The following is a 23428-nucleotide window of genomic DNA, read 5'->3' on the forward strand; positions in this document are numbered from 1 at the left end:
GATTCGTTTGGTCTCAATATAATTGAGGACTGTTTGGCTCCAATAACCCGGTCCACGTACAAATCCAACTATTACTACGAACCAGAAAATTTTGATGTCTATCAATTTAACCACTTAAAATAAATTTTCGTAATTTTAAGAAATTTAGATAAGAAGTAGAATAAAAATCTATGTCCTAAAACTAGAATAGCGAGAAATAAGAAAGAAAAAGAGCGTGTCGGAAAAAGGTCGAAAAAGAAAAATGGTTGAAAAATAAAAGGTGACGGAAAAATAAAAGAAACTTATAAAACTTAAAAATACTTGACTAACCTAACCTTATTACTACAACTAACTTAAAATTATAATCGCAAATTGAGATTACTAATTGGAATGATAATTGATTCATAGGAAAAAGTCGTCTAAAAATATTAAAGCTTACAGGAAAAACTAAATCCCAAATTGAAATATCTTAAAAAGAAACTAAAACTTAAAAAGGCGTCGCAAAATTCTAAAGCACCTAAATCTTAGTCTAAAGAAAAAGCACTTAAGGAATTCTACGGCAAAGCCTAAAAATCTAGAAGTAAAAATAACTATGGCAAAAACTAAGTTTAAAACTAAATATGAGCTAAAAATACAAATATTACGCTAAAACGATTAAAAAAAGACAAAATATAAAAATATACAAAAAGTTGTAAAAAGTACAATTTTTATAAAAATATTATTTTTATATTATTTATTTATTAAAACTATTAATTTTACAATTTAATTAAACTAATTAAACAAAATATTAATAAAAACTAAAATAAATATTTAATTAAAACCTAATTAGGGTTTTATAATAATAATTATAATAATTACTCGTAATTAATGCCTGATTAGGGTTCTGTCGGCGTGTCAGGTTAGCTCCGCGAGTTGCGGTATTCCAAGAAGAAAACTCCGCGAGTCAAGAGGATCCAGAATTCAATTCAGGTACAGTTTTTTATTTGACGCGTTTTTTTTTTTCTGTTTTAAAATCTAAATATTTGTATATAAAAAAAACTTATATTTAAAAACTAAAATAAAAATAGAATTACTTTATAATTTTATAAATAAAAATCATAAAGCTAGATTTATATATATATATATATATATATATATATATATATATATATATATATATATATATATATATTTTCGGTTTTTTATATTTATAAAATATATTTATAAAATAAATTAAATAAAACTTATATTTTTACAAACTAAAGAAACTTTATACAACTTAAATATTTATCAAACTCCTAAAAATATTTATATTTTTGTTTTTCTTTTTATATTTTCGAATATTTAAAACGTATTTTTATAAAAACGAATTTTAATAAAAGTAAACTAAATTTTTTTTTTTTTATATTAGCATTGCGCTTCCGGCTTTTAAGAGTTCCCCGGCAGCGGCGCCAAAAATATACTTGATGTTTCGCGAGGTGTATATAAAATAGCTTTTAATTTTAGCAGGAAATACTATTAAATACGATACATTTTTACACAAGATATTTATTTATTCATAGAATGGATATACTTAAACCTTGCTACAACACTTATAGGCAGTGTACCTAATCGTACAGTAGTGTAGTTTTTAGTAAGTCCGGTTCGTTCCACAGGGAATCTTTTTAAACAAAGCTTAACGCTATATTAGTTTACTTTTATAAAAATACAAATATATATATATAAGTAATATTATTATTATAAAGGGGGGTTTTTACCGTTTAATAACCGGTTTGTCGATTTTAAAACTTTAGTCGCAGTTAAAAGCAAATGTAAAATATTAAAAATAAATACAAGACTTAAATTAAAGCGTAAAGTAAATAACGATAATGAAATTGCGAATAATAAAAGTGCGATAAAATAAACTTGCGATAATTAAAAAGTACGATAATTAAAAGTGCAATTAAATACAATAACAATAAAAATGCGATAATTATAAGTGCAATTAAATATAAAATAAAGGAAATTAAATATGAAATAAAAGAATTATGCTTATTTAAACTTCCGTAATCATGATGTTTGACGTGTTGATTTTAGTTTTATGCCCATGGGTTAATTGTCCTTTGTCCTGGATTATTTAATATGTCCGTCTGGTTTTTGTCCATAACAGTCCATCAGTCATAAATATAAAGTGCGAGTATCCTCGTCAAATTATCCTTATACCCGAAGTTAAATATTCCAACTAATTGGGGACTTAAACTGTAACAAGATTTTAATACTTTGTTTAATAATTACACCAGGATGTCGACTGAGTGTAACCCAAGGTTTTAATATTTTGTTATCAATTATACCAAATGTCCTTGTACATAATTTCACCCCTGTTTTAATTATTCTAGTGGCTATTAATCCATTCCCGTGTCCGGTTAAATGAACGATTATTCGTACATATAAATACCCCGCCCATCGTGTCCGATTGAGTGTATATGGTAATTTATAGGGACGCCCAATTGTAAATCTTTATATTAACATTAACAAACTATCATTTAGTTAAACAAATATAAATCCCATTAATAGCCCATAGTCTAATTTCCACAAGTGTCGTTCTTTTGTCCAAACCCCAATTATGGTACAAAGCCCAATTACCCAATTTTAGTAATTAGCCCAACATCATGATTACTTCGTTTTAAATAAGCATAATAATAACTTAGCTACGAGACATTAAATTAAAAAGGTTGAACATAACTTACAATGATTAAAAATAGCGTAGCGTTACACGGATAGAATTTCGACTTACACCCTTACAATATTCGCTAACATACCCTTATTATTAGGATTAAAATTAAAATTAAAATATAAATATAAATTATATATATATATATTTTACGTATATAGATAGAGAGATGGATATATGTTATGAAAAATGATCAGAATTCGGTTGGCTTTATAGGGAGTTTCAAACTTTGGGTCTCCGTGACTCGCGACATTTTTTGCCTTCAAACTCCGCGAGTCGCGGAGTTTGTAAATACAGCTCACCAGCTTTTGGCTCTTTGTTTGCCGACGATTTATTTTATAAATATAATATATATATAATTAATATAATTAATTATATATTATATTATATTTATATATATAATTAACTTGTAATTTTTAGTCCGTTGCGTCGAGCGTTGAGAGTTGACTCTGGTCCCGGTTATGGATTTTCGAACGTCCTTGCGTACAATTTAATATCTTGTACTTTACGTTTTGAATCTTGTACTCTTGTAATTTCGAGACGTTTCTTATCAATAATTGGAACCTCTTTGATTGTCTTTTGTACTTTTGAGCTTTTTGGTCGTTTGCGTCTTCAATTCGTCGAATCTGTCTTTTGTCTTCACCTTTTATTATTTAAACGAATATCACTTGTAAATAGAACAATTGCAACTAAAAGCTTGTCTTTCTTGAGGAATACTGCTATGAAATATATGTTCGTTTTTAGCATTATCAGTGATCGTGTAATGTTGTAGGTTGCACCTTGGAAAGGTGTGATCCGTTTTGGAAAACGTGGAAAGTTGAACCCACGATACATTGGTCCTTTTGAAATCTTGGAACGTGTTGGACCCGTTGCATACCGTTTGGATCTACCAGCACAATTGAGCTCAGTTCATCCTACCTTCCACGTGTCGAACTTGAAGAAGTGTCTTGCTGCACCTGAACTTATCATACCAATGGAAGAACTTACAATTGACGACAAACTCCACTTTGTGGAAGAACCTGTTGAAATTATGGATCATGAGATCAAAACTTTGAAACGCAACAAGATTCCGATTGTACGAGTACGATGGAATGCCAAACGAGGACCTGAGTTTACTTGGGAGCGAGAGGATCAAATGATGCGGAATTATCCTCACCTTTTCCCGACTCCTCCATCTACCTCATCTTAAATTTCGGAACGAAATTTTCTTTAACAGGTGGGTAATGTAACGACCCTGGAATTTCCAACATTATTTTATTAATAATTATTATTATTAATACGCGTGTTTAAACGAATGTATGTTATTACATTTACATGTTGCTATGATTGCCCGAACTTGACTTTAATGGCCCGAAACGTCTTTGTGACACCCGGAACTTGCACGAATAATATTTCTAGATATTATTTGCATTCATGATTAGTTTTATTAATCATTTTAATTAACTATGTTGATTAGTTAGTTACTTGGGCTTTATTTGGGTTTATTTGTTAATTATTTGAACTTGGGCTTTGTTAGTGTAATGGACTTATGACTTTGGACTTTAGAAGCCCACCCTACATTATTAATGGACCTAACTAGCCCATGTTACACATGTAAGTATCACTTTGAGGATTAACTAGTTAGTTATTTCATTAAGAATCTAGTTGCTTGTTCTTTCCTATAAACAACCATTCTTTATCCATCTTTTGTAAGCTTTTCAACCAAGTAACCATTGAACTTCTCCCTCCATCCTTTTTTCAGCTGCAGTCGTGATCTATAGGGTGCCAATAGGGTTCAAAATCTTTTTCTTTCATTACTACTTCATCACTTGTTACTCTCTCAAACACACACACAAAAATACTTCCAAGTTTTCTCTCTTTTCTCTCTAGTTGTAGTAAGTAACAAGCTTTAATTTCTCTTCTTTTTCTTTAACCAAAACTGAATTTATACACACTTAATCATCATCATCATCTTTTGTTACTTGCTTGTTTGATTTCTTGTTAGTTGTTGTTACTTGTTTCATCTTGTTGTTGTAGTTACTTACTAGCTTTCAAGAACCTAACTTTCTAGTTTTGGTTCTTCTATTATCTTGTAAGTTCAAGAACACAAGAACATAAACTCACTAGTTTATGATTCTACTTCAATTGTTTCAAAAGTTACAAGTTCCATGTGTTGATTAAAGACATACTTGAAGCTCATGAAGTAAACTTTAAAGTTTACTTTCTAAAGATCAAACTTTGGTTTGAATCTTTAAAGTATGAACAACCATGAACCTTTTCTTGTTTATTTAAGTTTACTACTTCATTTATGAACTTTAATTTCATGTAGTTAGTTTATATGGTCAAGTACTACAAGTTAGTCTTGATCTCATATCTCTTGAACAAATTAAGTTAACCTTGGAAGTTCAAGAACACACAAATAAGTTTTCTTTAAATATAACTTTGGATCTAGACTTTTGAGTCTTGGCTCTTCAAGATCAAACTAAGAACTATGTTCTACTACTTATGATCTTGATTAGTTAGTTAACTTTCAAGTTTATCGTTCAATATTTATTTTAAAGTTCATGTAAGTGTCAAACCTAAGACTTTGATGTAACTTTGGTTCATCAAACTACATGCAACTCTTAAGTGAGTTGTGCTTCATGTCTTAGACTTGCACTAGGGTTATTGTGACGATCGCTCCAAATCCATATGGACGAACACGTCATTCATTGATTTCATTGCGAGGTATTTGACCTCTATGTGATACGTTTTGTAACATTGCATTCGTTTGAAAAGGTATTTCATAAATGAATATATAAATTCCAGGTTTTTTTACATCTGATGATTCCTACGTATAGACAATCACCATTTAAATGGTTTACAATAATACATCTGTTGACAATACAGTCAAAATAAGATACATGGTAATGGTTTGATGAATGCAAGTTTCTTGTATATAGCATGTATGACTCCAAGCACATAACTTGTATCACGTATGAGCAAACAGCGGAAGACTTCTAGAAACCTGAGAATAAACATGCTTCAAGTGTCAACACAAAGGTTGGTGAGTTCATAGTTTTAATATTACACATAATCCGTATATCAATGTGGATTACAAAAGTTCAGTTGTTTCATTCAAAACGTTTATCATTATGTTTTAAATAAAAGGTGGACCACAAGATTTCAGTTGTTTCATCCGAAACGTTTATCAATCGGTTCTACAAAATTGAGCACCCTGGTAACTAAACTTTAACGTTTATATAATTTGTACCCTCTGTATAATCATCTTAATAATACACGCAAACCAACGTGTACGCTTCTCAAATAGCATACGTCCGTTAAAAGGCTAGCGCTCTAGCTCGAACGGGGATGTCAAGCCCTATGGATCCATATACTACTACTCGCGCCCACCAGTTCTTATAACTGGCAGTTACTAGTTACCAAAGTTAAGGGATTTTCGGTTCAAACTCAGTGTAGAATTTAGTATGTACTTGTATCCATTGCGTTTAAAATAAAGTGCATGTATTCTCAGCCCAAAAATATATTGCAAAAGCAATTAAAAAGGGATCAATGAAACTCACGCATATAAATATTGTATATCGGTTAATAAAGCATTTGCATGTATTCTCAGCCCAAAAATGTAGAGAGTAAAAGGGATCTTATGAAACTCACGCATATAAATATTGTATATCGGTTAATAAAGCATTTGCATGTATTCGCAGTTAAAAATATATTTCAAAAGCATTTAATAAAGCAGTTGTAAAAATAGCGCATGTATTCTCAGTCCCAAAAATATAAAGAGTAAAAGGGAATCAAATGAACTCACTGTTTAATATTGATATACAATATTGCAGGAAAGCACGTAGACGCATCGGAGATGATAAACACGAGGTTTGATTCAGAAAAAAAATACCCCCGAACATTACCCATAACCTCCTTGGCAATAACCCATAATTTCCTTAGCTCTAGCTTGCTCGAAAACTCATTTTGAAAATTACTTGGACAGCACTCCGTCGTAATATTTGATGTACATTATTATTTTTGTATCGCAAAAATAATAATACTAATAATAAGATTAATAAGATTAATAATAATCTTAATAATAATAATAATAATAATAATAATAATAATAATAATAATAATAATAATAATAATAATAATAATAATAATAATAATAAATATTATACGGAGTAATATATATTTGTGTATGTGTGTATGATTTTTCATTCGAGCAAAACACCTGAATTTATAGTACCTGGCCTGGAATCTGGAGTCATGCGACTCGCATGGAAATGGCCTTCTGGACATGCGACTCGCATGAGGACCAGGGACAGCTCACATTGTTTTGGCTCCTAGCTTGTCGACATAATATAAATATATAAATAATTAATATAATTATTTATATATTATATTTTATTCTTGTGCATAGTAGACTAGATATTTTTGGTCCGATAAGTCGTACGTCATCACTCGACTTATGTCCCGGTTCCGGTTTCTCGAACGCATTTTCGTACGCTTAGAAAACTTGCATTTTACATTTCGTGACACGTACCTTTGTCAAAATATAGCCTTAAATTATCCCTTAATTATATCACTCAAAGTGTATCTTAAACTTTCGAGTGTTTTGGTCATTTACTTCTATAAATCATCGTCTCGCTATTTGTTAAAACACATTTTTATAATAGTGTTTTACTGTAGCAAAGTTACTGTAACAAATTAGTGTTTCACTGTAGCAAATAGTGATTTTCGAAAACACTGTAGCATTTTGAGTAATGTGGCAATTTGAAAACACTGTAACAAATTAGTGTTTAACTGGTTCATCTTAAACGCTTTAGTTAACTTAACTAAATATCAATTGAATCAATAAACGAATGTTACTATCGTTTATTATATATATGTATATATCTTTTTAATATACATAAATCAGTTTTTAAATACACATTGGAAGTTATTTATAAATAAATTTTAATAATAAATATTTCAACTTATCATATACATTCGAATAGATATTTAAACCAATAAGTTTAATGTACGGTATCAAACAATTAATACATTGTTACCTTTTCATGTTATAGTATATATGTATCTATTTACATATAATTGTTCGCGAATCGTCGAAAACAACCGAAGGGTATTTAAATATATAAAAGTAATTCAAAAATTTTGAGATTCAGTTTTACAGACTTTGCTTATCGTGTCGGAAATGTTAATCATACAAAGATTAAGTTTAAATTTAGTCAAAATTTCTGGGTCATCACAGTTATGATGGTCAAGACTTGGTTAAGATGATGTAGATACATCAATGAGTTGTACACTTGAAGCTATATGCATCAAGGATGAGAACCATGATGAACATCAAGCACCAAGACCACCGGAACCCTTTTAAACTCACTGTTCTGTCCAAAAGCTACTGGTCTGGTGATTCTGTAACATACCAGTAGACCTGGGCTGTTCTAACCTTGATTTTTAGATAGAACTTTTCGAGTAGATAACTTTTCATATAGGACTCGTCTTAATCCGAGTTACGGTTTAGGATTTATGGCCCTCCGATCGTTACTATGTCCTTTAACGTTGTGCAGAAATTTCTGACCTACTCGCACTTAGACCGTCGCCACGGTCAAACCAAGACGAGTTTGCTTCTGTAAATTTTAGCACACTTAAGGGACTCATAGACGGAGCCATGGCCACTGGTCTCACCTTAATTCAGTAAGGGTAGAGGCCGTGGTGACTGACTGAAGTCAGACTTTGTTGAAAACTACTTTCATAAACGAAACTTACTTTACGCCTTTTGTTTGATGATGAATGATGATGACCCTTAAGACCTTATTTACATACTTTTAAACCTATTAAGACAATTTACTAACTTAATACTATTTGCCTTAGGTTGAGGACCTTCGGACCGATTACTTGCATACCTTTTCCGAACCGACTTTACGACTACATATCATTGTGAGTTATAGCATTCCCTTTTTACTTTAACTTATTTTGGGAACTGAGAATACATGCGGATTTTATGTTTTACATACTAGGCACGAGTACTTAAACTTATATATGTGTGGGTTATACAATGGCATAAACATTCCCTTTAGCTCGGTAATGTTTAATCATTGGTTTTTGAACCGTGAACGCGAGTCTTAGATATGGATCCATAGGGTTTGACATCCCCACTCGGGCTAGTAGCGCTAGCATTTAATGAGTGTTTAATACTTCGTAAACATACGCACTTTCCAAGTGTACTTTCAGGGGGTATAAACGTTAAGTTAGTTACCAAGTGCCCACGGTTAACATATACTTTATCATACTGTTTTGAAACGCTCTTTGTAGCACTGAAATCTCGTGGCCTACCTTACATACTGTTATACTTAAACTATAGCTCACCAACCTTTGAGTTGACGTTTTCAAGCATGTATTTCTCAGGTGCTTGAGGTTGCTTCCGCTGTCTTACTTGTTGTGCTGTAGACACCCGCTGCTTAGAGTTGTCCACGCATGAACTACTTTACTTTGCATTCAAACGTTCGTACTTTTGAATTATGACTTGTAACGACCGTTTGGGGTCACGTACACTTATTATTTGCTTCTACTTAGTGAAGCATGCTTTTGAAATGTAAAACATTTGATGTCGGTTATGACATCACCTTTTTATCGTGAATGCAACTTCTTTAATTACAGCATATAGTACTTAACCTTGTAATGATCCTGTTGTTGATGATTCATACACGATGGTTTTGTACGGGGCATCACATTATTAATATGGTTATTATTAATATAATTATTATTAATATTAATATGATTATTATTAATATATTTAATAATATTAATTGAATACATATACTCTGATGAATCTAAATTTGCTTTACATCACTTTCATATCTTTATTTCCTGTTTTCAATCTCGTTACCAGCCAAATTCTGTTTGCAATACAACCAAGAATTTGTTAAACATCATTATCTACTTTAATTATTTTTATTTTCTTCTTCATTGGATTGATACTTCCTGTTGAGATATTAGGACTACAAAACAAATGTTAATTGAGTCGTTGTGGTTGTAATAATATCACTTCCCTCTGTATAATCCTTTACCAATGTACATTCGAAGAAAAACAGAAAAATAAAACAGAAATTTGGAAGGAACCCGTCGGTACACCCTGTTCTTGATTAGATTTTCAAACAACTCAATTTTTTTAACGAATTTCAAAAATTAGATATGCAGAGTTATTAGGAATTCCATGTTAAAACTTTCTGAAAAGTCCCAAATCCCAATTCGTAATATCAAATGCGAATTCTTGAGTCAAACCTTCAAACTCAAAAAGTCAACTTATGTTCTTCAATTAAATTCGAATTTTATGTTATGTTTCAAGTTAAATTGAGGTTTGCAAAAGTTTCTATGATGGATTTAAAACTTATTTCGTGTTATAAACTTTATCTAAAACAATCTATAAATCAAAAATGGGATTTAAGTTCATTATTTTTTTTTATCGAACATCGACCAGCTTTCTTTTCTGTTTTCATTTTTTTTTGTGACTGATAAATAAAAATCACGAGTATTAGGTGTTTTATGTTTCAATTTTATAACCTAAAACGATTGCTTTGGTGATTGATTATTCTCTGGATCGATCAGTGTAATGGGGAAGAAGAACAAGTATTATACGGTTTAATAAAATATAAAAGGGGTAATAAATCAGAAAAGTAAAGAGCAGCAGGATGGTTTGTGAGGGTGTGAGGGTGACGAGTGTGACCACCCGGAAATTTCTGACCAAATTTAAACTTAATCTTTATATGGTATCGACACGATAAGCAAAGTCTGTAATGTTAAGTCTCAGAATTTTTGTACTATTTATACGGATTCATTTACCCTTTCGACTACTCCCGAGGATTCACGAACAATTGTGTAAATAAATATGTAAATATAAAGGTAAGTATATATATATTAAAAATTGGAAAGAATAAAATATAAATATTAAAGTTAAATATGTAAAATAAGATATAAAATAATTAAACTGAATATATATATATATATATATATATATATATATATATATATATATATATATATATAACTTATATACATAATTGATATTATATGTATATTGTAATAAATATAAAATATATAAATATTAACAATTCAAATATTTACATAATTAATAATATAAAAGATTAACATATAAAATGTAATCACAAGTTAAAATATAATTATTATATTAATATTGTTATTATTACTTTCACTATCATTATTAAGATAAATATTAATATTAATGTTAATATTTATATCATTATTATGAATATTATTGTTTTAACAATAACATATAGATATAAAATTTAATATAATTAATTTGTTATATTAATATTACTAATACTATGGTTTTCATTATTAATATCATTTTTTTATAACTATTATTATTATTATCATTATTATTATTATTATAAATACTTTTAAAGTTATCCTTTTTAAAATATAATTATTATTATAAATTTTTACTATTATCATAATTGATAAATTGTTAATTGTTATTATTAATATATATAATTATTATTAATCTATTTATTTAATAAATAATACTGATTAATTACAAAATTATAGAATCTGATATATAATTGGAATCGATTTCATGTATCTATCTTACTGTTAATGAATTTGTTTATATCTCTTAACTTATTAGACAAGAAGAATAAATCGTACCAAAGTGTTGAATTTACAATTCGATTTTCTATTTTATATTACAGAGTGAATATTTTCCTGTCGACTAAATGGCAAATTCTGTTATGTATCAACATCTTATTCAATCATACAACAAATACCATCACCTTCTTTAATTACTTCCTCCCTACTATTAAACTAGTTTTGATTTTAGTTCATGAGGTTAGCCAAAAACATAATCAACATAAATCATGAACCATTAACATCATCTTGAAACCACCTCTCTTTCTCATCATCTCCCTCCTTCTTCTTGTTATCTTCTTCGTGAACCCAAGATCAAACCCCAAAACGAAAACCAAACCAAACCTATTTAATTTATTGTAGCTCGACCAAATACATCATAAACTTTATTGCTTCCTGCCTTCTATTTCGGTTACAAAACAAAACCCACTTGAATTGGCCAAGATTCAACTACTACTCGAAACCATCTTCCGGTCACAGCTAGCATAGAACCTTTTCTTCTACTACCAAGCTAATCATCTTCTACTTCTACTCATATTTCGCACACCCTCATCTCTAGTTCCCTACAACATTTATTCCAATGTTTACGTACGTGTGTTGTTGTTTCTGTTCAGCCAACATAAACCACCATCGAGCAACATTAATCAACACTTTATCACCTTCTTCCACCACCATCAATGGCTCCATATATATGTTGCTCACTTGAACGGTTCACCAAATCAAAGGACACCACCACGAACCACCATATCGTCAACGCCTTCTTGCAGTCATCCTTCTTATTCAAGTGATTTATTCTGCAGTTACTACAGTAATAGGTTATACTTATTTCTGTTTTACGAAATAAAGAACATGCAATATATATAGATAATAATACGGTGATGACAAAAGAAGATATTGGCTAATGAATAAACAATGGGTAGTGGGATATTAAAGTAATGGGGTTAGTTAAAAAGCTGGGACGTTTTATTCCTTGGATCCAAATCGCTCTATACACGTTTCTTTTTCTATCTCCTTTATGATCGACATTTGCTGTTGGGTTGTTACTCATATATATTTTTTTTAGAATTGATGGGGACTACCACTATTTTTTTTTTCTCTTCTGGTTATATTTCTAACGAGACCTTTTTGTGCCGAGTAAATCTTCATCAACACACCGTATCAATAAACTATATCTTGCAAATATTTCAGTAGTTTGGATTAAGAGCTGGGCCACCGCATTTTTTAAAAACTTTTGGGCTTTAAACTTGAATAGATGATGATGATGGAAATCGGGAATGCTTAATGATGATGATGGTTATGATATTAATATGATCGAAAATAATGATGGTATGTAATAGTTGATGATGATGCCCTTAAGGATAGATAAAGGGCGATGATATATCTGTGAAAGGGTTAAATGGGTTTAGTATAATAGGAAGATGACAGGCGAATTAAAAGAAGTTTGGCAGATAACTAAAACAGAAAAGGAGTAGTAGAGCATTGGTTTAAGTGGGTGTCTATTGTCTATTGATCAAGAGGTCCTGAGTTCGAATCTAGGGGACTGTAAACATATTTTTTTTCTAACTGGGCTACTGCTATTGATGGGCCGAATTCTGGGTTAGCGGGTTAGAAATAGGAACAGAAAACAAAACTGGTTATATAAATTTAACAGTTAAATTAGAACATAAAGACAAGCGGTAGTGTAATGGTTGAGAGGGTTTGGTTTAAGCAAGAGGTCGCGTGTTCAAGCCCGGTCTTTGACGTATTTTTGGAGATTATTACTTTAAAGGTAGTTTCTATTATTTTTATTATTATTATTATTATTATTATTATTATTATTATTATTGTTATTATTATTATTATTATTATTATTATTATTATTATTATTATTATTATTAATCTATGTATTTAAATATAACATTTTTTTTATTAGTATTATCATTATTATTAACATTATAAGTATTTTTGTTTACAATATTATTATCTCTAACATTTTTTATTAAGATTATCATTGGGATTAGTATTATTATTATCAATGTTATTATTATTATTACCATTATTATATTACTATCATTCATATCATCACCAGTATTACAGATAAATATTTTTATATATAAAGATACAATACAATAATATTAATACTACACCTCACTATATTTTATTAGTAAAAAGATAATTAATTAAGCTATTAATAAAACACATGAATTAAAATAACAATTAAAATCAATAATAATATATAAATTTGTTCAATTATCATTACATGTGTTAATATACATAATTGATTATAGGTTCGTGAATCCAAGGCCAACCCTAAACTTGTTCAATATCGTAATATGTATTTTTACTACAAAATACAATATGGTGAGTTCATTTGATTCCGTTTTACTCTTTACATTTTTGGAACTGAGAATACATGCGCTACTTTTACAACTGCTTATTTAAATGCTTTTGAAATACATTTTGAACTGCGAATACATGAAATGCTTTTATAACTGTTTGACGAGATAGACACAAGCAAAACATTCCTCGAATGAATTATGTGAACGTGATAATTGCCACCATTAAATTATGTGGACGTAATAATTGCCACAATTGATATGAATATTTTTTCCCTGATTATTATTGCTTGGTAACCTAAGAATTAGGGAACATCACTAATTTTGAGAATTAGTGCATGCCTAATTGACGCGAATCCTAAAGGTAGCTACCGGGTTTAACACCCCCATCCAGAATGTTCACTAGACGGAAGAGCTAGTGGGCGTGGTGTTTAGTACTTCGAGGTTTATATATTTATACAGACGAGATGTTCTGTTTTGGGGATATTATTAATGCGCATTATATGTTAAGGTCGGTTACCAAGCCAAGCTATGAAAGAAATAAAAAGTGAATGTTATGTATCGAGAGAATGATTTTATACACAGGTTATGTGTATGTTATTTTTGTGCATGAGATATGTGTACGGTTACTAAGATTTATGAAAGATGATTTCGTACACGAGAAAGGTGTACTGTATTTAAAAGATATCGCATGTACATTACAGGTGGGTATAGGATTCGGGCCCATTTGTACCATGCAGCATTTAAATCTTGTGGTCTATCAAAATGTTGAATTTTATTATTTTATGATTAACCTATGAACTCACCAACCTTTTGGTTGACACTTGAAAGCATGTTTATTCTCAGGTATGAAAGAAATCTTTCGCTGTGCATTTGCTCATTTTAAGGACATTACTTGGAGTCGATCATCGCTCTGGGATCAAATGTTGATGACTTCGTCCAGATGGATTAGGACGGGGCATTTCAACGAGAGGACCCAGGTTTGATTCCAGGCTGGGTCAGGATTTTTTTTTTTGATCCTTTCTAAGGTAGTTTTTCATTTTTATTATTATTATTATTATTATTATTATTATTATTATTATTATTATTATTATTATTATTATTATTAATGTTATTACCATGATTATTATTATTGTTATTGATATTATTTTTATTATTAGTATTATAATATTTATTAGTATTATTATCATAATTATAAGTCTAAAAACCATTTTTATTATTATTAACATTACTAATGTATTTATTATTATAAATTTTGTCATGCAAGTATTAGTTATCATTATTATTATTATTAGTAACATAAGTAGTATAAATATTATCATTATTATTATTAACATAATCATTAGTACTATTATTATTAAACTTATTATCATTATTATCATTCTTAGAAAATTAATATTTTGTTATCACTAAAACTATCAATATTATCATAAAAAGATACTTTTATATAAAAATACATTACGTTATACTTTTATTACTAAAAAGATATTAGCTAAGCTATATAAATTAATATATAAATATATACTAAACCTTAATATATACTACTAGTTTTTATTATTAATCACAAGTAATAATTATATAAAACATATAAACTAAATATATTAAAATTATCTAAATAGCATATAGTATAACAAGTATACTATTACTAACAAAATATATATTTATATAATTGATCAATTACGATTACGTGTATTAATATATCCACAAATGATATAGGTTCGTGAATCCGAGGCCAACCCTGCATTGTTCAATATCGTCATATGTATTTTTACTACAAAATACATTATTGTGAGTTTCATTACTCCTTTTTTAAATGTTTTTGCAATATATATTTTTGGGACTGAGAATACATGCGCTACTTTTATAAATGTTTTACGAAATAGACACAAGTAATCGAAACTACATTATATGGTTGAATGATCGAAGCCAAATATGCCCCTTTTGCTTGGTAACCTAAGAATTAGTAAACCGATCTACTAATTGACGCGAATCCTAAAGATAGATCTATTGGGCCTAACGAACCCCATCCAAAGTACCGGATGCTTTAGTACTTCGAAATCGTTTTTATCATGTCCGAAGGATTTCCCGGAATGATAGGGGATATTCTTATATGCATCTTGTTAATGTCGGTTACCAGATGTTCACCATATGAATGTTTATTTTTGTCTCTATGCATGGGACGTATATTTATGAGAACTGGAAATCTTGTGGTCTATTAAAATGATGGAAATGAATGATTATGATAAACTAATGAACTCACCAACCTTTTGGTTGACACTTTAAAGCATGTTTATTCTCAGGTACGAAAGAAATCTTCCGCTGTGCAATTGCTCATTTTAAAGATATTACTTGGAGTCATTCATGGCATATTTCAAAAGACGTTGCATTCGAGTTGTTTAATTCATCAAGATTATTATTAAGTCAATTTTAGTTGGATGTATTAGGAAATGGTATGCATGTCGTCAACTTTCGAAGTAATGAAAGTTTGTCTTTTAAAAACGAATGCAATGTTTGTAAAATGTATCATATAGAGGTCAAGTACCTCGCGATGTAACCAACTATTGTGAATCATTTGTAATCGATATGGACTTCGTCTAGATGGATTAGGACGGGTCGCTTCAGTTGGTATCAGAGCGGTGGTCTTAGCGAACCAGGTCTTGCATGAGTGTATCTAACTGATAGTTGTTTAGATGCATTAGTGGGTCTGGACTTCGACCGTGTCTTCATGTCAAAAGTTTTGCTTATCATTCGTGTCGAAAATTACCTACTTATCATCCTTAGGAAATTACCTGCTTATCATCCTTAAAGTCTAGACACGTCTTACTACCTCTATTGCATAGACTGTGTATAGATAAATTCATATCTTAGCGTATCTGTTATTGTTACCTTTGCCTGACAGCTTCCGTAGATTCCTCCGAAACTTATGGGATTTTTGTATTATATATGCATATGTAAATTATGTATTGCAGGGTACTAGTCTACATCCTATAATCTATTTCTTATCGAAAATCCTTCATCTGCTCGTACGAGATGAATCCCTCAACCAGTTCAAGTTCCTCGAATTCCGACAACTATTCCGATATGGAAACACACTTGAGCTTCGAAAGCAGTATAACCGGAATGGATCAACAAATCAGTCATCACCAATTCTGGAAGAATTGGCGATGGGTTCGTAGTCGACTTAATCAATGGAGATGAGAAGAAGGTGATCCCTTCCATCCACCACATTCCCCTCTTGGTAAAGAACCTGGAGCACTTACCGGCGAACCTATCTGAAACACCATTTTCAGCCTCATTTCCAGGGTAGCTCGTCACGATTGTATTATATCCACAATTCCAAACCTTATTCATCCGCTCATTCCGACCGACAATTATCCCGGAATAATAGAAGAAGTCAACGAACTTCGCGCTCGAGTAATCAATTTGGAGAATATGGTGCAAAACTTTCCAGCTTCAGCAACATCACCAGCACCAACAGTACCATCAATAACAGCACCAGTACCATCAAAAATTCATGCCTCAACATCTCATTCTGTACCTCGAGTATAATCATCGTTCTACATGACGTTCTACATTATTTATCTTCGTTCGACATGGCGATTATGTAATCTCTAATGTTTTAGAGATTATATATTCTTGTTCTAACGGTAAATCAAATGAGTTTAATATCATATTGACTCATTAAATCCATGATTACATCAGAAGAAAATATATGTGTATATATATTTTTTCATAAAGACTGTAATTAAAAATTCTTTCGTACAAACTGTTAATGGTGAAAATATTTTAACGGGTAGGTAATACCCGAGGAATATTTAGATTTCACATTAATAAGTACATTGTACATTCTTTCAAATCTAATTCAATAGTCATTTACTATCCTATTTATAACCACCGATATACGTATCCGTTCACCGCAGAATATCCCTTTTCATTCAATTTCATATTTTGATTTTGATCTATCAGAATCCAACAAGTGGCATAATGAAGAAAATATTGGACAAAAATAAAATTTGTTAGAAACAAACAATTAACCATGAGAAAATTTTGTTAAGAATCCACGCTAACAAAATCTTAGCTAACTGTTCCTAGCTAACTGATTACATTTTATTTATCGCAGTTTATTTATCCCAATTTAATTATCGCAATTTTAATTATCGTCATTTAATTTCTGTTATTTACTTTACGCATTTTATTTATCGTCATTTAATTTCTGTTATTTACTTTACGCATTTTATTTATCGTCATTTAATTTCTGTTATTTATTTTACGCACTTTAAATATCGGGACACGTGTACAAGGTTTTGACATATCATATCGACACATCTATATATATTATTTGGAATAACCATAGACACTCTATATGCAGTAATGATCGAGTTCACTATACAGGGTTGAGGTTGATTCTTAAATAATATATACACTTTGAGTTGTGATCGAGTCTGAGACATGTACACAGGTCACGATACGTATTAATTAATTCGAATATTATATATTAAACTATATATGAATTATTGAATTGCTAACTGTAGACTATCAACTGAGGACTACCAACATTGGATAAATTAAAATGAATTAAAATATTGATTATAACATATGAAACTAAACAATTCTTCAAGTTTGCCACTTGATTTCATCTTAAACCTCATTTGTATCTTGACGATTACAATCTGCGTTCACACCTTTCATGATTCTTGAAAACACCTCAATCGAGAGGATGATCCAACCACCCGATATCTATGAAAAGAAGATTTATGCATATAGTTATGCACCTGAAAACACTCGAAACCTGAGTAAACGTTTAACACGTATCTGCACTAGTTTCTTTGGCGTTGTTATTACAGAAAATAACATTTCAATTCTTTTTCACAATAGTCAGTTTTGTCACAGCTCCAGCAAGTCAACTTCGACTTTTTGTTCAAAACAACCTTATTATAACCTTGATATATACATTGTCTTTTCGCCTTCGTTACCGGGGAACTGTTTATATCACACCACATTAACAGTAAACGTACCAGCAAACGTACCAGCAACTTCATTACTCTTTGGCGTAAGTCACTTCGATAAATCACTATATTTATTCATTGATACCCTATCATATACTCATCCGCATCTTGTAACAAGAATTGCCATACCAATTACCGGGAATCAGCAATCAGTACTTTGAAAACTCACAACATATCTACATCAACAGTTATATGTATAACATTTATCTCTTAGAATTATGATCTTTCATTCTGAAATTCTGAAAAGCACTCAGTCTACAAATCAATACTCTGAATGTTGAAAAAGCTGAATGAAGCAACAGAAACCGTAGACAACCGTAAACGACCTTAATCATCGGAAGTTTGATGATAAAGAATAGTATGTTGGAAAAGCTCAGAAAAATTGGAACTGGAAAACGGATTGAGCTAACCACAAAGGAGACCAAGGACAAATACAAGGACCATACCTTATATTCAAAGAATCCAGGTAATTCTGGATCTGTTGAAATCTTTAGAGAATATCTTGCTCCGAAGCCATGTTAAAATCTTACGGAAAATTTTTCTTCATCAACCTTCGAACTTGGAAATTCCAAAATATCATCATAAATATCTTAGATATTTCTGAGGATATTTTCATAAATATTCTCGTCCGAAATTATATACCTCTTCGTGCTTTCTGTGTTTCATTATATTGGAAACTTCTATAAAATCTAAGTTTAATTTATGAATGAATTCTTGAGAAATGTAAAGAAATTGATGCGTGAATTAGTATAATATAATGACACTTGATCAACGCGATTATATTACAGTAAGTCATGCTGAGTTTCTAATGGAACGTGATGATTCACAGATCATAACGTCATCACGTGCCATGTTTCATGACTCTTTCATTCTGCTTAACTTCTGAACATATCAAAATATATATATATATATATATATATATATATATATATATATATATATATATATATATATATATATATATATATATATATATATATATATATATATATATATATATTCTTGATAGTTCTATTCTCAATGATTCTAATAATTTGACAAATCAAATCGTATGATTACATTCTTTCTTGGTTAGAACATTAAGTTCATTCAAAACTCCGTACTTACGAATTCTGGACCGTTGCTCGCTTTACTAGAGGTCGAGAAGATAATAAAAAGGCAAAGAGATCCAAAATATAAGAGAAAATATAAAGCCCAATAACAACACGGAGGTTACAAACCATGGATATTAATACGGATAGCAATATAAAGACACGGTATAACTAAGAATAGTACCACTCCAAGGTAATAGTATAAGTAAACAGATTTTTCTGGTAGAAGATTGAAAAGAAGGATGACAGAAATAATAATTAGGAAAACATCAAGGATTAGAACGGGATTAAGCATTTTCACAATCTTTTGGATGTAAGAACTAAGAAAGAAAGTATAGGAATGGTGAAAGTTATGGAATGGAAAAAAAAAAGTTTAATTTATAATGGAAATATCAGACATAGTAATCAGGGCAGATCACCGTATTTAATTATAGAGATCTTAATTTCCTTATTCGCCAAAGAATCAAATCTTTTAAATTTCGAAGATTTCTTTAAATCCCTTGAATTTCGGAATTCCACCAAGACAACGTCAAAAGTTAAGACGCATCTTATTCTCTAAAATCAACCGCGACTACGTAACTGGTTAAGATGAACTTGCATTTATTCATTTCACTCTTTTGTGATAACTTCATTTGTGCTCTTAGAATAATCGAATTTATCCATATTACTCAATGATGATAACACCCTACTTATCAACTCATAATCATCATGAAAACATTTTTATTGTTAGCCATGACCACCTAACTCAAATTTCGGGACAAAATTTCTTTAATGGGTAGGTACTGTGATGACCAAGAAATTTCAGATCAAATTTAAACCAAATCTTTATACAAAATCGACACGATAAGCAAAGTTTATATTGTTGAGTTTAAAAATATGAAATTTATTTCATATATGCAATTACCCTTTGACTATTCCCGACGATTCACGAACCATTGTTTGTAAATAATATATATATATATATATATATATATATATATATATATATATATATATATATATATATATATATATATATATATATATATATATATATATATATATATATATAAATGTAAATGTATAAATAATAATTGAAAGAAATAAAATATAATAAGATCAAATATGTAAAATAAGATACAAATAATTAAGTGTAGTTTAAAGTGAATCTATATATAAATATATATGATTTCATAATCATTACATGTATATTATAATTTATAAATAATAATTAATCAATAAAAGTTATGATATAATATTATATGATTAATAAATATTACAAGTTAAAATATAGTTTTTATGGAAATATTATTATTATTTTCATTAATATCAATATTAGTTATATTATTATAAACAATATGTGGATATGAAATTTAATGCATTTAATTTATTATTTTTACTAATATTATTATTACTCTCATTACTATTATTAGAATAAATGTTTAATATAAATATCAGTGTGATTATTATTATTATGTAAACTACTTAAATATGAAATGTGATACAATTGATTTGTTATATTATTATGATTATTATTAATATTATTATTCATGTCATAATCAGTAGTAAGATTACAATTGTAATTATTATTAATGATTATTTATTATTATTACCTTTATCAATATTATTATTATTATTAATATCATTATTATGATAATTAATAGTAAAAACATAATTATTATGATTAATATTATCATCATTATTTTTACAAGCATAATTACTAAAAATTGTTAGTTTGATTATAGTTATCATTATAATACAAATTATTATTTTCATAGTATTGTCATTACTTTTATTATTATTAATATGGTTATTATTAATATAATTATTATTAATATTAATATGATTATTATTAATATTTTTAATAATATTAATTGAATACATATACTCTGATGAATCTAAATCTGCTTTACATCACTTTCATATCTTTATTTCCTGTTTTCAATCTCGTTACCAGCCAAATTATGTTTGCAATACAGCCAAGAATTTGTTAAACATCATTATCTACTTTAATTATTTTTATTTTCTTCTTCATTGGATTGATACTTCCTGTCGAGATATTAGGACTACAAAACAAGTGTTAATTGAGTCGTTGTGGTTGTAATAATATCACTTCCCTCTATATAATCGTTTACCAATGCACATTCGAAGAAAAATAGAAAAAATAAAACAGAAATTTGGAAGGAACCCGTCGGTACACCCTGTTCTTGATTAGATTTTCAAACAACTCAATTTTTTTTAATGAATTTCAAAAATTAGATATGCAGAGTTATTAGGAATTCCATGTTAAAATTTTCTGAAAAGTCCCAAATCCGAATTCGTAATATCAAATGCGAATTCTTGAGTCAAACCTTTAAACTCAAAAAGTCAACTTATGTTCTTCAATTAAATTCGAATTTTATGTTATGTTTCAAGTTAAATTGAGGTTTGCAAAAGTTTCTATGATGGATTTAAAACTTATTTCGTGTTATAAACTTTATCTAAAATAATCTATAAATCAAAAATGGGATTTAAGTTCATTATTTTTTTTATCGAACAGCGACATGCTCTCTTTTCTGTTTTCATTTTTTTTTTTTGACTGATAAATAAAAATCACGAGTATTAGGTGTTTTATGTTTCAATTTTATAACCTAAAACGATTGCTTTGGTGATTGATTATTCTCTGGATTGATCAGCGTAATGGGGAAGAAGAACAAGTATTATACGGTTTAATAAAATATAAAAGGGGTAATAAATCAGAAAAGTAAAGAGCAGCAGGATGGTTTGTGAGGGTGTGAGGGTGACGAGAGGACCCAGGTTTGATTCCAGGCTGGGTCAGGATTTTTTTTTTATCATTTCTAAGGTAGTTTTTCATTTTTATTATTATTATTATTATTATTATTATTATTATTATTATTATTATTATTATTATTATTATTACCATGATTATTATTATTGTTATTGATATTATTTTTATTATTAGTATTATAATATTTATTAGTATTATTATCATAATTATAAGTCTAAAAACCATTTTTATTATTATTAACATTACTAATGTATTTATTATTATAAATTTTGTCATGCAAGTATTAGTTATCATTATTATTATTATTATTATTATTATTATTATTATTAGTAACATAAGTAGTATAAATATTATCATTATTATTATTAACATAATCATTAGTACTATTATTATTAAACTTATTATCATTATTATCATTCTTATAAAATTAATATTTTGTTATCACTAAAACTATCAATATTATCATAAAAAGATACTTTTATATAAAAATACATTACGTTATACTTTTATTACTAAAAAGATATTCGCTAAGCTATATAAATTAATATATAAATATATACTAAACCTTAATATATAGTTTTTATTATTAATCACAAGTAATAATTATATAAAACATATAAACTAAATATATTAAAATTATCTAAATAACATATAGTATAACAAGTATACTATTACTAACAAAAATATATATATATATATATATATATATATATATATATATATATATATATATATATAATTGATCAATTACGATTACGTGTATTAATATATCCACAAATGATATAGGTTCGTGAATCCGAGGCCAACCCTGCATTGTTCAATATCGTCATATGTATTTTTACTACAAAATACATTATTGTGAGTTTCATTACTCCCTTTTTAAATGTTTTTGCAATATATATTTTTGGGACTGAGAATACATGCGCTAATTTTATAAATGTTTTATGAAATAGACACAAGTAATC

This window comes from Rutidosis leptorrhynchoides, chromosome 1 (assembly GCF_046630445.1).
Source record: "Rutidosis leptorrhynchoides isolate AG116_Rl617_1_P2 chromosome 1, CSIRO_AGI_Rlap_v1, whole genome shotgun sequence".
NCBI lineage: Eukaryota > Viridiplantae > Streptophyta > Magnoliopsida > Asterales > Asteraceae > Rutidosis > Rutidosis leptorrhynchoides.